General features: G+C 48.7%; 9 non-coding genes across 9 annotated transcripts; all 9 read right to left on the reverse strand.

Annotated features, from left to right (window-relative positions):
* Positions 1 to 123: 123 nt before the first annotated feature.
* TRNAP-AGG (transfer RNA proline (anticodon AGG)) lies at positions 124 to 195 on the reverse strand. Its single transcript has one exon. It is a non-coding gene; the product is annotated as a tRNA-Pro (tRNA).
* Positions 196 to 2,828: 2,633 nt separating this feature from the next.
* TRNAL-CAA (transfer RNA leucine (anticodon CAA)) lies at positions 2,829 to 2,940 on the reverse strand. Its single transcript has 2 exons — positions 2,903 to 2,940; positions 2,829 to 2,874 (listed from the first exon to the last, which is right to left on the reverse strand). It is a non-coding gene; the product is annotated as a tRNA-Leu (tRNA).
* A 768-nt stretch (positions 2,941 to 3,708) lies between these two features.
* On the reverse strand, positions 3,709 to 3,780 carry TRNAP-AGG (transfer RNA proline (anticodon AGG)). The gene has a single exon. It is a non-coding gene; the product is annotated as a tRNA-Pro (tRNA).
* Positions 3,781 to 6,413: 2,633 nt separating this feature from the next.
* Positions 6,414 to 6,525, reverse strand: TRNAL-CAA (transfer RNA leucine (anticodon CAA)). Its single transcript has 2 exons — positions 6,488 to 6,525; positions 6,414 to 6,459 (listed from the first exon to the last, which is right to left on the reverse strand). It is a non-coding gene; the product is annotated as a tRNA-Leu (tRNA).
* Positions 6,526 to 6,832: 307 nt separating this feature from the next.
* Positions 6,833 to 6,905, reverse strand: TRNAV-CAC (transfer RNA valine (anticodon CAC)). Its single transcript has one exon. It is a non-coding gene; the product is annotated as a tRNA-Val (tRNA).
* A 388-nt stretch (positions 6,906 to 7,293) lies between these two features.
* On the reverse strand, positions 7,294 to 7,365 carry TRNAP-AGG (transfer RNA proline (anticodon AGG)). The gene has a single exon. It is a non-coding gene; the product is annotated as a tRNA-Pro (tRNA).
* A 2,633-nt stretch (positions 7,366 to 9,998) lies between these two features.
* Positions 9,999 to 10,110, reverse strand: TRNAL-CAA (transfer RNA leucine (anticodon CAA)). The gene is made up of 2 exons: positions 10,073 to 10,110; positions 9,999 to 10,044 (listed from the first exon to the last, which is right to left on the reverse strand). It is a non-coding gene; the product is annotated as a tRNA-Leu (tRNA).
* Positions 10,111 to 10,878: 768 nt separating this feature from the next.
* On the reverse strand, positions 10,879 to 10,950 carry TRNAP-AGG (transfer RNA proline (anticodon AGG)). The gene has a single exon. It is a non-coding gene; the product is annotated as a tRNA-Pro (tRNA).
* A 3,513-nt stretch (positions 10,951 to 14,463) lies between these two features.
* On the reverse strand, positions 14,464 to 14,535 carry TRNAP-AGG (transfer RNA proline (anticodon AGG)). The gene has a single exon. It is a non-coding gene; the product is annotated as a tRNA-Pro (tRNA).
* Positions 14,536 to 15,435: the final 900 nt, after the last annotated feature.

The following is a 15,435-nucleotide window of genomic DNA, read 5'->3' on the forward strand; positions in this document are numbered from 1 at the left end:
GCATTGTAATCCATTTTTCGCCTTAGGCAAAAAATATGTTTTGCGCAACAGTGCTTCGAGTAAAATGAGAAATGTTGAGGGGTTGTGTATTTTGAGCAGGATTTGATTGTTTTCCGCTAAAATGGGCTCGTCCGGGATTTGAACCCGGGACCTCTCGCACCCTAAGCGAGAATCATACCCCTAGACCAACGAGCCTGGGCACAGAAATGCAACGGCTCCGACCCTGCTCGGAGGATTGGTGACAGAGAGTGGGAGACTACATCCCAAAGCAAGAAACTGCACATGGTGCTCTCTTTTGCAGTACGACTAGAGTCATTTGCATGGTCTTCATCGAACATGACATAAAAAGCCTCTATCCTTTAGACATTTTGGCCCAGATTTACAAGAAAATGACTAAGCGCGACGCTGTGCCAAATTTGCAAGCCCCACGTGCCGTCATTTTCAAAATGCAGGAAAGCGCCGTATTTAGTAGAATACAGCGCACCCCTGTGCTTCCCCCTGCGCCAGCTCTAAATTAGCTGCTGAGCGCCAACGCAGCCGTTCTTGCACCATGGTACAAGGATGACTGCGTTGAGGGGGAAATTGTTTTTGTGCAGGAAGGGACACCTTCCTGCCCAAAAAAAAAATCTTCAATGGTGATTTGCTCTTACTTCTATGTGTGCTGCAGAATGCATCACACATAGCAAGAGCAAAAACAAGGAGAAATGAAAACATTTCTCCTCAGTGCGCCACTCTAACGACACCCCTGGGATGGCGTTGGATTTTGGCGCTGACGCAGATTTACGCCAACTCCTAAATCTGGAGCAGCATCAAAATGCTATGGTGTTGCTGTGGCACACTCCCAACAACACCCATTGCACGCCCCTTCCAGGGAACGCGCTGCGTGCTAAGGGGCCGTATTTACAAGGTGGTGTTAAGCCACAAAATGTGGCTGAACGCCATCTTGTAAATACCGCGCAGTGCATAGTGCCACCGGGGCGTCACTAAAAGTGATGCTCCGGTGGCGATAGGGCCTTGTAAGTCTGGCACTTTATTTGCTCAAGGTGTGTGTTCTTGGTGAGGGCAGGAAAGCTATTTTCTCTCTCGTACCGTCCTTCCTTGGCTGGCTTGAATGCTGTAGGCTCAGGCTTCATTGCAAAGGTCAAACAGTGAGCAACTGACTGCCGTAAGCTGGCGCAACTCCTCTTGGTGAGCTGTGACAGATGCCCCAGGAGCGTAGTACCTCACGATGGTGAGGGATAGACACAGTCTCTTTTATCTCAGCTTGCCTGTCAGGTGAGGCAGGAAATGCAAATACTGTGAAAAAGCCCAGCGACTCGAACCAGGGACCTTTCGCATGTGAGGTGCGCATGATAACCACTACACTACACAAGCAGACACACTTGCCGGCATGCTTCATGTGGCTATGCATTGTACTGGAACCACCACACTATGGAAACAGACACACCTGCTTGCTTTATGTGGCTATGCATTGGACTGGGATGCAAGGATGAGGGCCAATGTTCATGACGCTCAAAGCTGAGCCTTCCGGAACACAATCTCTTCCCTTGGAAGAAAGGAACTGGGATCACTTTCATTCCAAGAGGTGATTTCAGAACTGGACCCGAAATTACCATGGAGAAGCACTGTGCATTTAATGTTCCTACGAGCACTGCTGCTCCAGCACAGAAAAGCAGTTGCAAAGAAATCTCGCATACCTTCATGATGCTGGACCGTCTCGACGCCAGTATAAAGCATGTATTGCATTGCAACATGACATCTTACAAGAGTGAAAAGCAGAAATACTCCTGTTTAAAACACAGACTGAACCTATAAAGGTAGGGGTTTGTCTGGGATTTGAACCGAGGTCCTCTCACACCCGAAGCGAGAATCATACCCCTATACCAACTAGACTGCCGCTGCATAGTCATTTGAAACATCTTCTGAAGCGTCTTTCAGAAAAGCAGGGCCATTTGGAGGCTCTCTCTCTCTCTAAGCGTGCCATAGCAATTAATGTTTTCTGTCAAGGATTTTTTGTTTGTCTCTAGCAAGGCAAGAGGTAGCCAAAATGCCCTGTGCCAGTGAGCTGAACTAGGGGACTGATGTGAAAAGCAGACCCTTTCTGGTAGTTGTAACCCGCTGCTAGTCATGGACCCTTGCACCTTAGATTTCCCAACCAGAAGCACTGAAGGGCCTGCTAGCTCTTGAGCCAGAGGAGCATGCCTCTTGGATTCAAGCACACTTGCTCGGTCAGCGCTCGATCAGGCTCGATCAGGCGAGATTCATATTAGTGGCTCATAGGCCTGAAACACTCACCTGGGAGACGCAGGGTGGCTGATTTCCCGGAATGGCCCTTGATGGGGAAATCACCTCCTTTCCCCCGCCTCATTTCAGAATTGTGTGCTAGTCGCAAGACAGTGTTCAGGGGTTCATGGGTACTGCCTACTCCCAGCTGCCTCTCTGTCTTCTTCATGTAAATTGCAAGTCACGAGGAGGCACCATTGCCAATATGCTCCGCCCACCTAACCAAGAAACCTAGTTTGAGCTTGTCTGCCTGTGTTGTTGCAGGGGCAGAGTCTTCTTTGCCCAAAAGGTGGCAGGAGAGCCTCACTTCAAACGATAGAATCAACTGCTTAAGTAGAAACCAGCATGGTAGTTACTGTCATAAAGTGCAGCTCTAACAGAAGGTGTGCCTGAGACGCCCCTTCCAGTAATACACAGAATTTTGATTGAGGGCCCAGCCGATGGGTTGGTGGATTTCTCCTCACATGCCACAGCAGCTTCCAAAGATAGTGGTCTGAGGAGCTGGCTCTGCAAGCAGAGCAAGATTTAAGGGAAGAAAATACACCTGTCAGAAGTGGGATTTGAACCCACGCCTCCATGAAGAGACCAGAAGGCTCAGCTTCACTGAAGATCAAGCTCTCTTGAGTCTGGCGCCTTAGACCACTCGGCCATCCTGACAGCCAAAACAGTGTGCAGGTCGGACTCTTCAGTCTGCACTTGTTGATTTTGCCGCTTGCAATGTTCCTATCAAAGTCACAGCTTTAAAGGCCCCACAATATAACATGGCCAAGAAAAAAAAAAAAAAACAGAACAAGAAACAATGCACATGCACGACCACCGAGGGATGCAGATAACTTTTTAGCGTCCTGCAATAGTAAAGCACGTTTTACACAGGTCACAAGTTTTTAAAGGTCATTTCTGTCTAAGTGTGCATTGAGAGAGACTGAGGTTTTAGGGAGCAAACACAAAAGCTGCTGCTGCCAAGTGTTTCTGCCCGGTCTCAAACTGGGGACTTTTCGCGTGTGAGGCGAACGTGATAACCACTACACTACAGAAACAAGCTTGCTGATTTGACTGAAGGAGCACAGTTCCCCTCATATGTTTGCACGATTTCCTCTATACTTTATCAGCAGTTGCTCGGAATGCGAGGGGTAAGTGTGAAAATTGCAGCGGTGTCGGCCAGCATGCATACACTCAGACGTCCTGAAAAATCCCATAGCTACGGGCAGAGACAGACAAATATCTGATGCCTAAATGCCAGGAAGGAGAGCCTGTGAAATCATCACACAGGGCGCACTGAGAGCAAGCAGGAAGGAAGCCAAGGCATTGTAATCCATTTTTCGCCTTAGGCAAAAAATATGTTTTGCGCAACAATGCTTCGAGTAAAATGAGAAATGTTGAGGGGTTGTGTATTTTGAGCAGGATTTGATTGTTTTCCGCTAAAATGGGCTCGTCCGGGATTTGAACCCGGGACCTCTCGCACCCTAAGCGAGAATCATACCCCTAGACCAACGAGCCTGGGCACAGAAATGCAACGGCTCCGACCCTGCTCGGAGGATTGGTGACAGAGAGTGGGAGACTACATCCCAAAGCAAGAAACTGCACATGGTGCTCTCTTTTGCAGTACGACTAGAGTCATTTGCATGGTCTTCATCGAACATGACATAAAAAGCCTCTATCCTTTAGACATTTTGGCCCAGATTTACAAGAAAATGACTAAGCGCGACGCTGTGCCAAATTTGCAAGCCCCACGTGCCGTCATTTTCAAAATGCAGGAAAGCGCCGTATTTAGTAGAATACAGCGCACCCCTGTGCTTCCCCCTGCGCCAGCTCTAAATTAGCTGCTGAGCGCCAACGCAGCCGTTCTTGCACCATGGTACAAGGATGACTGCGTTGAGGGGGAAATTGTTTTTGTGCAGGAAGGGACACCTTCCTGCCCAAAAAAAAAATCTTCAATGGTGATTTGCTCTTACTTCTATGTGTGCTGCAGAATGCATCACACATAGCAAGAGCAAAAACAAGGAGAAATGAAAACATTTCTCCTCAGTGCGCCACTCTAACGACACCCCTGGGATGGCGTTGGATTTTGGCGCTGACGCAGATTTACGCCAACTCCTAAATCTGGAGCAGCATCAAAATGCTATGGTGTTGCTGTGGCACACTCCCAACAACACCCATTGCACGCCCCTTCCAGGGAACGCGCTGCGTGCTAAGGGGCCGTATTTACAAGGTGGTGTTAAGCCACAAAATGTGGCTGAACGCCATCTTGTAAATACCGCGCAGTGCATAGTGCCACCGGGGCGTCACTAAAAGTGATGCTCCGGTGGCGATAGGGCCTTGTAAGTCTGGCACTTTATTTGCTCAAGGTGTGTGTTCTTGGTGAGGGCAGGAAAGCTATTTTCGCTCTCGTACCTTCCTTCCTTGGCTGGCTTGAATGCTGTAGGCTCAGGCTTCATTGCAAAGGTCAAACAGTGAGCAACTGACTGCCGTAAGCTGGCGCAACTCCTCTTGGTGAGCTGTGACAGATGCCCCAGGAGCGTAGTACCTCACGATGGTGAGGGATAGACACAGTCTCTTTTATCTCAGCTTGCCTGTCAGGTGAGGCAGGAAATGCAAATACTGTGAAAAAGCCCAGCGACTCGAACCAGGGACCTTTCGCATGTGAGGTGCGCATGATAACCACTACACTACACAAGCAGACACACTTGCCGGCATGCTTCATGTGGCTATGCATTGTACTGGAACCACCACACTATGGAAACAGACACACCTGCTTGCTTTATGTGGCTATGCATTGGACTGGGATGCAAGGATGAGGGCCAATGTTCATGACGCTCAAAGCTGAGCCTTCCGGAACACAATCTCTTCCCTTGGAAGAAAGGAACTGGGATCACTTTCATTCCAAGAGGTGATTTCAGAACTGGACCCGAAATTACCATGGAGAAGCACTGTGCATTTAATGTTCCTACGAGCACTGCTGCTCCAGCACAGAAAAGCAGTTGCAAAGAAATCTCGCATACCTTCATGATGCTGGACCGTCTCGACGCCAGTATAAAGCATGTATTGCATTGCAACATGACATCTTACAAGAGTGAAAAGCAGAAATACTCCTGTTTAAAACACAGACTGAACCTATAAAGGTAGGGGTTTGTCTGGGATTTGAACCGAGGTCCTCTCACACCCGAAGCGAGAATCATACCCCTATACCAACTAGACTGCCGCTGCATAGTCATTTGAAACATCTTCTGAAGCGTCTTTCAGAAAAGCAGGGCCATTTGGAGGCTCTCTCTCTCTCTAAGCGTGCCATAGCAATTAATGTTTTCTGTCAAGGATTTTTTGTTTGTCTCTAGCAAGGCAAGAGGTAGTCAAAATGCCCTGTGCCAGTGAGCTGAACTAGGGGACTGATGTGAAAAGCAGACCCTTTCTGGTAGTTGTAACCCGCTGCTAGTCATGGACCCTTGCACCTTAGATTTCCCAACCAGAAGCACTGAAGGGCCTGCTAGCTCTTGAGCCAGAGGAGCATGCCTCTTGGATTCAAGCACACTTGCTCGGTCAGCGCTCGATCAGGCTCGATCAGGCGAGATTTATATTAGTGGCTCATAGGCCTGAAACACTCACCTGGGAGACGCAGGGTGGCTGATTTCCCGGAATGGCCCTTGATGGGGAAATCACCTCCTTTCCCCTGCCTCATTTCAGAATTGTGTGCTAGTCGCAAGACAGTGTTCAGGGGTTCATGGGTACTGCCTACTCCCAGCTGCCTCTCTGTCTTCTTCATGTAAATTGCAAGTCACGAGGAGGCACCATTGCCAATATGCTCCGCCCACCTAACCAAGAAACCTAGTTTGAGCTTGTCTGCCTGTGTTGTTGCAGGGGCAGAGTCTTCTTTGCCCAAAAGGTGGCAGGAGAGCCTCACTTCAAACGATAGAATCAACTGCTTAAGTAGAAACCAGCATGGTAGTTACTGTCATAAAGTGCAGCTCTAACAGAAGGTGTGCCTGAGACGCCCCTTCCAGTAATACACAGAATTTTGATTGAGGGCCCAGCCGATGGGTTGGTGGATTTCTCCTCACATGCCACAGCAGCTTCCAAAGATAGTGGTCTGAGGAGCTGGCTCTGCAAGCAGAGCAAGATTTAAGGGAAGAAAATACACCTGTCAGAAGTGGGATTTGAACCCACGCCTCCATGAAGAGACCAGAAGGCTCAGCTTCACTGAAGATCAAGCTCTCTTGAGTCTGGCGCCTTAGACCACTCGGCCATCCTGACAGCCAAAACAGTGTGCAGGTCGGACTCTTCAGTCTGCACTTGTTGATTTTGCCGCTTGCAATGTTCCTATCAAAGTCACAGCTTTAAAGGCCCCACAATATAACATGGCCAAGAAAAAAAAAAAAAAACAGAACAAGAAACAATGCACATGCACGACCACCGAGGGATGCAGATAACTTTTTAGCGTCCTGCAATAGTAAAGCACGTTTTACACAGGTCACAAGTTTTTAAAGGTCATTTCTGTCTAAGTGTGCATTGAGAGAGACTGAGGTTTTAGGGAGCAAACACAAAAGCTGCTGCTGCCAAGTGTTTCTGCCCGGTCTCAAACCGGGGACTTTTCGCGTGTGAGGCGAACGTGATAACCACTACACCACAGAAACAAGCTTGCTGATTTGACTGAAGGAGCACAGTTCCCCTCATATGTTTGCACGATTTCCTCTATACTTTATCAGCAGTTGCTCGGAATGCGAGGGGTAAGTGTGAAAATTGCAGCGGTGTCGGCCAGCATGCATACACTCAGACGTCCTGAAAAATCCCATAGCTACGGGCAGAGACAGACAAATATCTGATGCCTAAATGCCAGGAAGGAGAGCCTGTGAAATCATCACACAGGGCGCACTGAGAGCAAGCAGGAAGGAAGCCAAGGCATTGTAATCCATTTTTCGCCTTAGGCAAAAAATATGTTTTGCGCAACAATGCTTCGAGTAAAATGAGAAATGTTGAGGGGTTGTGTATTTTGAGCAGGATTTGATTGTTTTCCGCTAAAATGGGCTCGTCCGGGATTTGAACCCGGGACCTCTCGCACCCTAAGCGAGAATCATACCCCTAGACCAACGAGCCTGGGCACAGAAATGCAACGGCTCCGACCCTGCTCGGAGGATTGGTGACAGAGAGTGGGAGACTACATCCCAAAGCAAGAAACTGCACATGGTGCTCTCTTTTGCAGTACGACTAGAGTCATTTGCATGGTCTTCATCGAACATGACATAAAAAGCCTCTATCCTTTAGACATTTTGGCCCAGATTTACAAGAAAATGACTAAGCGCGACGCTGTGCCAAATTTGCAAGCCCCACGTGCCGTCATTTTCAAAATGCAGGAAAGCGCCGTATTTAGTAGAATACAGCGCACCCCTGTGCTTCCCCCTGCGCCAGCTCTAAATTAGCTGCTGAGCGCCAACGCAGCCGTTCTTGCACCATGGTACAAGGATGACTGCGTTGAGGGGGAAATTGTTTTTGTGCAGGAAGGGACACCTTCCTGCCCAAAAAAAAAATCTTCAATGGTGATTTGCTCTTACTTCTATGTGTGCTGCAGAATGCATCACACATAGCAAGAGCAAAAACAAGGAGAAATGAAAACATTTCTCCTCAGTGCGCCACTCTAACGACACCCCTGGGATGGCGTTGGATTTTGGCGCTGACGCAGATTTACGCCAACTCCTAAATCTGGAGCAGCATCAAAATGCTATGGTGTTGCTGTGGCACACTCCCAACAACACCCATTGCACGCCCCTTCCAGGGAACGCGCTGCGTGCTAAGGGGCCGTATTTACAAGGTGGTGTTAAGCCACAAAATGTGGCTGAACGCCATCTTGTAAATACCGCGCAGTGCATAGTGCCACCGGGGCGTCACTAAAAGTGATGCTCCGGTGGCGATAGGGCCTTGTAAGTCTGGCACTTTATTTGCTCAAGGTGTGTGTTCTTGGTGAGGGCAGGAAAGCTATTTTCGCTCTCGTACCTTCCTTCCTTGGCTGGCTTGAATGCTGTAGGCTCAGGCTTCATTGCAAAGGTCAAACAGTGAGCAACTGACTGCCGTAAGCTGGCGCAACTCCTCTTGGTGAGCTGTGACAGATGCCCCAGGAGCGTAGTACCTCACGATGGTGAGGGATAGACACAGTCTCTTTTATCTCAGCTTGCCTGTCAGGTGAGGCAGGAAATGCAAATACTGTGAAAAAGCCCAGCGACTCGAACCAGGGACCTTTCGCATGTGAGGTGCGCATGATAACCACTACACTACACAAGCAGACACACTTGCCGGCATGCTTCATGTGGCTATGCATTGTACTGGAACCACCACACTATGGAAACAGACACACCTGCTTGCTTTATGTGGCTATGCATTGGACTGGGATGCAAGGATGAGGGCCAATGTTCATGACGCTCAAAGCTGAGCCTTCCGGAACACAATCTCTTCCCTTGGAAGAAAGGAACTGGGATCACTTTCATTCCAAGAGGTGATTTCAGAACTGGACCCGAAATTACCATGGAGAAGCACTGTGCATTTAATGTTCCTACGAGCACTGCTGCTCCAGCACAGAAAAGCAGTTGCAAAGAAATCTCGCATACCTTCATGATGCTGGACCGTCTCGACGCCAGTATAAAGCATGTATTGCATTGCAACATGACATCTTACAAGAGTGAAAAGCAGAAATACTCCTGTTTAAAACACAGACTGAACCTATAAAGGTAGGGGTTTGTCTGGGATTTGAACCGAGGTCCTCTCACACCCGAAGCGAGAATCATACCCCTATACCAACTAGACTGCCGCTGCATAGTCATTTGAAACATCTTCTGAAGCGTCTTTCAGAAAAGCAGGGCCATTTGGAGGCTCTCTCTCTCTCTAAGCGTGCCATAGCAATTAATGTTTTCTGTCAAGGATTTTTTGTTTGTCTCTAGCAAGGCAAGAGGTAGTCAAAATGCCCTGTGCCAGTGAGCTGAACTAGGGGACTGATGTGAAAAGCAGACCCTTTCTGGTAGTTGTAACCCGCTGCTAGTCATGGACCCTTGCACCTTAGATTTCCCAACCAGAAGCACTGAAGGGCCTGCTAGCTCTTGAGCCAGAGGAGCATGCCTCTTGGATTCAAGCACACTTGCTCGGTCAGCGCTCGATCAGGCTCGATCAGGCGAGATTCATATTAGTGGCTCATAGGCCTGAAACACTCACCTGGGAGACGCAGGGTGGCTGATTTCCCGGAATGGCCCTTGATGGGGAAATCACCTCCTTTCCCCCGCCTCATTTCAGAATTGTGTGCTAGTCGCAAGACAGTGTTCAGGGGTTCATGGGTACTGCCCACTCCCAGCTGCCTCTCTGTCTTCTTCATGTAAATTGCAAGTCACGAGGAGGCACCATTGCCAATATGCTCCGCCCACCTAACCAAGAAACCTAGTTTGAGCTTGTCTGCCTGTGTTGTTGCAGGGGCAGAGTCTTCTTTGCCCAAAAGGTGGCAGGAGAGCCTCACTTCAAACGATAGAATCAACTGCTTAAGTAGAAACCAGCATGGTAGTTACTGTCATAAAGTGCAGCTCTAACAGAAGGTGTGCCTGAGACGCCCCTTCCAGTAATACACAGAATTTTGATTGAGGGCCCAGCCGATGGGTTGGTGGATTTCTCCTCACATGCCACAGCAGCTTCCAAAGATAGTGGTCTGAGGAGCTGGCTCTGCAAGCAGAGCAAGATTTAAGGGAAGAAAATACACCTGTCAGAAGTGGGATTTGAACCCACGCCTCCATGAAGAGACCAGAAGGCTCAGCTTCACTGAAGATCAAGCTCTCTTGAGTCTGGCGCCTTAGACCACTCGGCCATCCTGACAGCCAAAACAGTGTGCAGGTCGGACTCTTCAGTCTGCACTTGTTGATTTTGCCGCTTGCAATGTTCCTATCAAAGTCACAGCTTTAAAGGCCCCACAATATAACATGGCCAAGAAAAAAAAAAAAAAACAGAACAAGAAACAATGCACATGCACGACCACCGAGGGATGCAGATAACTTTTTAGCGTCCTGCAATAGTAAAGCACGTTTTACACAGGTCACAAGTTTTTAAAGGTCATTTCTGTCTAAGTGTGCATTGAGAGAGACTGAGGTTTTAGGGAGCAAACACAAAAGCTGCTGCTGCCAAGTGTTTCTGCCCGGTCTCAAACCGGGGACTTTTCGCGTGTGAGGCGAACGTGATAACCACTACACTACAGAAACAAGCTTGCTGATTTGACTGAAGGAGCACAGTTCCCCTCATATGTTTGCACGATTTCCTCTATACTTTATCAGCAGTTGCTCGGAATGCGAGGGGTAAGTGTGAAAATTGCAGCGGTGTCGGCCAGCATGCATACACTCAGACGTCCTGAAAAATCCCATAGCTACGGGCAGAGACAGACAAATATCTGATGCCTAAATGCCAGGAAGGAGAGCCTGTGAAATCATCACACAGGGCGCACTGAGAGCAAGCAGGAAGGAAGCCAAGGCATTGTAATCCATTTTTCGCCTTAGGCAAAAAATATGTTTTGCGCAACAATGCTTCGAGTAAAATGAGAAATGTTGAGGGGTTGTGTATTTTGAGCAGGATTTGATTGTTTTCCGCTAAAATGGGCTCGTCCGGGATTTGAACCCGGGACCTCTCGTACCCTAAGCGAGAATCATACCCCTAGACCAACGAGCCTGGGCACAGAAATGCAACGGCTCCGACCCTGCTCGGAGGATTGGTGACAGAGAGTGGGAGACTACATCCCAAAGCAAGAAACTGCACATGGTGCTCTCTTTTGCAGTACGACTAGAGTCATTTGCATGGTCTTCATCGAACATGACATAAAAAGCCTCTATCCTTTAGACATTTTGGCCCAGATTTACAAGAAAATGACTAAGCGCGACGCTGTGCCAAATTTGCAAGCCCCACGTGCCGTCATTTTCAAAATGCAGGAAAGCGCCGTATTTAGTAGAATACAGCGCACCCCTGTGCTTCCCCCTGCGCCAGCTCTAAATTAGCTGCTGAGCGCCAACGCAGCCGTTCTTGCACCATGGTACAAGGATGACTGCGTTGAGGGGGAAATTGTTTTTGTGCAGGAAGGGACACCTTCCTGCCCAAAAAAAAAATCTTCAATGGTGATTTGCTCTTACTTCTATGTGTGCTGCAGAATGCATCACACATAGCAAGAGCAAAAACAAGGAGAAATGAAAACATTTCTCCTCAGTGCGCCACTCTAACGACACCCCTGGGATGGCGTTGGATTTTGGCGCTGACGCAGATTTACGCCAACTCCTAAATCTGGAGCAGCATCAAAATGCTATGGTGTTGCTGTGGCACACTCCCAACAACACCCATTGCACGCCCCTTCCAGGGAACGCGCTGCGTGCTAAGGGGCCGTATTTACAAGGTGGTGTTAAGCCACAAAATGTGGCTGAACGCCATCTTGTAAATACCGCGCAGTGCATAGTGCCACCGGGGCGTCACTAAAAGTGATGCTCCGGTGGCGATAGGGCCTTGTAAGTCTGGCACTTTATTTGCTCAAGGTGTGTGTTCTTGGTGAGGGCAGGAAAGCTATTTTCGCTCTCGTACCTTCCTTCCTTGGCTGGCTTGAATGCTGTAGGCTCAGGCTTCATTGCAAAGGTCAAACAGTGAGCAACTGACTGCCGTAAGCTGGCGCAACTCCTCTTGGTGAGCTGTGACAGATGCCCCAGGAGCGTAGTACCTCACGATGGTGAGGGATAGACACAGTCTCTTTTATCTCAGCTTGCCTGTCAGGTGAGGCAGGAAATGCAAATACTGTGAAAAAGCCCAGCGACTCGAACCAGGGACCTTTCGCATGTGAGGTGCGCATGATAACCACTACACTACACAAGCAGACACACTTGCCGGCTTGCTTCATGTGGCTATGCATTGTACTGGAACCACCACACTATGGAAACAGACACACCTGCTTGCTTTATGTGGCTATGCATTGGACTGGGATGCAAGGATGAGGGCCAATGTTCATGACGCTCAAAGCTGAGCCTTCCGGAACACAATCTCTTCCCTTGGAAGAAAGGAACTGGGATCACTTTCATTCCAAGAGGTGATTTCAGAACTGGACCCGAAATTACCATGGAGAAGCACTGTGCATTTAATGTTCCTACGAGCACTGCTGCTCCAGCACAGAAAAGCAGTTGCAAAGAAATCTCGCATACCTTCATGATGCTGGACCGTCTCGACGCCAGTATAAAGCATGTATTGCATTGCAACATGACATCTTACAAGAGTGAAAAGCAGAAATACTCCTGTTTAAAACACAGACTGAACCTATAAAGGTAGGGGTTTGTCTGGGATTTGAACCGAGGTCCTCTCACACTCGAAGCGAGAATCATACCCCTATACCAACTAGACTGCCGCTGCATAGTCATTTGAAACATCTTCTGAAGCGTCTTTCAGAAAAGCAGGGCCATTTGGAGGCTCTCTCTCTCTCTAAGCGTGCCATAGCAATTAATGTTTTCTGTCAAGGATTTTTTGTTTGTCTCTAGCAAGGCAAGAGGTAGTCAAAATGCCCTGTGCCAGTGAGCTGAACTAGGGGACTGATGTGAAAAGCAGACCCTTTCTGGTAGTTGTAACCCGCTGCTAGTCATGGACCCTTGCACCTTAGATTTCCCAACCAGAAGCACTGAAGGGCCTGCTATCTCTTGAGCCAGAGGAGCATGCCTCTTGGATTCAAGCACACTTGCTCGGTCAGCGCTCGATCAGGCTCGATCAGGCGAGATTTATATTAGTGGCTCATAGGCCTGAAACACTCACCTGGGAGACGCAGGGTGGCTGATTTCCCGGAATGGCCCTTGATGGGGAAATCACCTCCTTTCCCCCGCCTCATTTCAGAATTGTGTGCTAGTCGCAAGACAGTGTTCAGGGGTTCATGGGTACTGCCTACTCCCAGCTGCCTCTCTGTCTTCTTCATGTAAATTGCAAGTCACGAGGAGGCACCATTGCCAATATGCTCCGCCCACCTAACCAAGAAACCTAGTTTGAGCTTGTCTGCCTGTGTTGTTGCAGGGGCAGAGTCTTCTTTGCCCAAAAGGTGGCAGGAGAGCCTCACTTCAAACGATAGAATCAACTGCTTAAGTAGAAACCAGCATGGTAGTTACTGTCATAAAGTGCAGCTCTAACAGAAGGTGTGCCTGAGACGCCCCTTCCAGTAATACACAGAATTTTGATTGAGGGCCCAGCCGATGGGTTGGTGGATTTCTCCTCACATGCCACAGCAGCTTCCAAAGATAGTGGTCTGAGGAGCTGGCTCTGCAAGCAGAGCAAGATTTAAGGGAAGAAAATACACCTGTCAGAAGTAGGATTTGAACCCACGCCTCCATGAAGAGACCAGAAGGCTCAGCTTCACTGAAGATCAAGCTCTCTTGAGTCTGGCGCCTTAGACCACTCGGCCATCCTGACAGCCAAAACAGTGTGCAGGTCGGACTCTTCAGTCTGCACTTGTTGATTTTGCCGCTTGCAATGTTCCTATCAAAGTCACAGCTTTAAAGGCCCCACAATATAACATGGCCAAGAAAAAAAAAAAAAAACAGAACAAGAAACAATGCACATGCACGACCACCGAGGGATGCAGATAACTTTTTAGCGTCCTGCAATAGTAAAGCACGTTTTACACAGGTCACAAGTTTTTAAAGGTCATTTCTGTCTAAGTGTGCATTGAGAGTGACTGAGGTTTTAGGGAGCAAACACAAAAGCTGCTGCTGCCAAGTGTTTCTGCCCGGTCTCAAATCGGGGACTTTTCGCGTGTGAGGCGAACATGATAACCACTACACTACAGAAACAAGCTTGCTGATTTGACTGAAGGAGCACAGTTCCCCTCATATGTTTGCACGATTTCCTCTATACTTTATCAGCAGTTGCTCGGAATGCGAGGGGTAAGTGTGAAAATTGCAGCGGTGTCGGCCAGCATGCATACACTCAGACGTCCTGAAAAATCCCATAGCTACGGGCAGAGACAGACAAATATCTGATGCCTAAATGCCAGGAAGGAGAGCCTGTGAAATCATCACACAGGGCGCACTGAGAGCAAGCAGGAAGGAAGCCAAGGCATTGTAATCCATTTTTCGCCTTAGGCAAAAAATATGTTTTGCGCAACAGTGCTTCGAGTAAAATGAGAAATGTTGAGGGGTTGTGTATTTTGAGCAGGATTTGATTGTTTTCCGCTAAAATGGGCTCGTCCGGGATTTGAACCCGGGACCTCTCGCACCCTAAGCGAGAATCATACCCCTAGACCAACGAGCCTGGGCACAGAAATGCAACGGCTCCGACCCTGCTCGGAGGATTGGTGACAGAGAGTGGGAGACTACATCCCAAAGCAAGAAACTGCACATGGTGCTCTCTTTTGCAGTACGACTAGAGTCATTTGCATGGTCTTCATCGAACATGACATAAAAAGCCTCTATCCTTTAGACATTTTGGCCCAGATTTACAAGAAAATGACTAAGCGCGACGCTGTGCCAAATTTGCAAGCCCCACGTGCCGTCATTTTCAAAATGCAGGAAAGCGCCGTATTTAGTAGAATACAGCGCACCCCTGTGCTTCCCCCTGCGCCAGCTCTAAATTAGCTGCTGAGCGCCAACGCAGCCGTTCTTGCACCATGGTACAAGGATGACTGCGTTGAGGGGGAAATTGTTTTTGTGCAGGAAGGGACACCTTCCTGCCCAAAAAAAAAATCTTCAATGGTGATTTGCTCTTACTTCTATGTGTGCTGCAGAATGCATCACACATAGCAAGAGCAAAAACAAGGAGAAATGAAAACATTTCTCCTCAGTGCGCCACTCTAACGACACCCCTGGGATGGCGTTGGATTTTGGCGCTGACGCAGATTTACGCCAACTCCTAAATCTGGAGCAGCATCAAAATGCTATGGTGTTGCTGTGGCACACTCCCAACAACACCCATTGCACGCCCCTTCCAGGGAACGCGCTGCGTGCTAAGGGGCCGTATTTACAAGGTGGTGTTAAGCCACAAAATGTGGCTGAACGCCATCTTGTAAATACCGCGCAGTGCATAGTGCCACCGGGGCGTCACTAAAAGTGATGCTCCGGTGGCGATAGGGCCTTGTAAGTCTGGCACTTTATTTGCTCAAGGTGTGTGTTCTTGGTGAGGGCAGGAAAGCTATTTTCTCTCTCGTACCGTCCT

The sequence above is a fragment of the Pleurodeles waltl genome, unplaced genomic scaffold (assembly GCF_031143425.1).
Source record: "Pleurodeles waltl isolate 20211129_DDA unplaced genomic scaffold, aPleWal1.hap1.20221129 scaffold_72, whole genome shotgun sequence".
Taxonomy (NCBI): Eukaryota; Metazoa; Chordata; class Amphibia; order Caudata; family Salamandridae; genus Pleurodeles; species Pleurodeles waltl.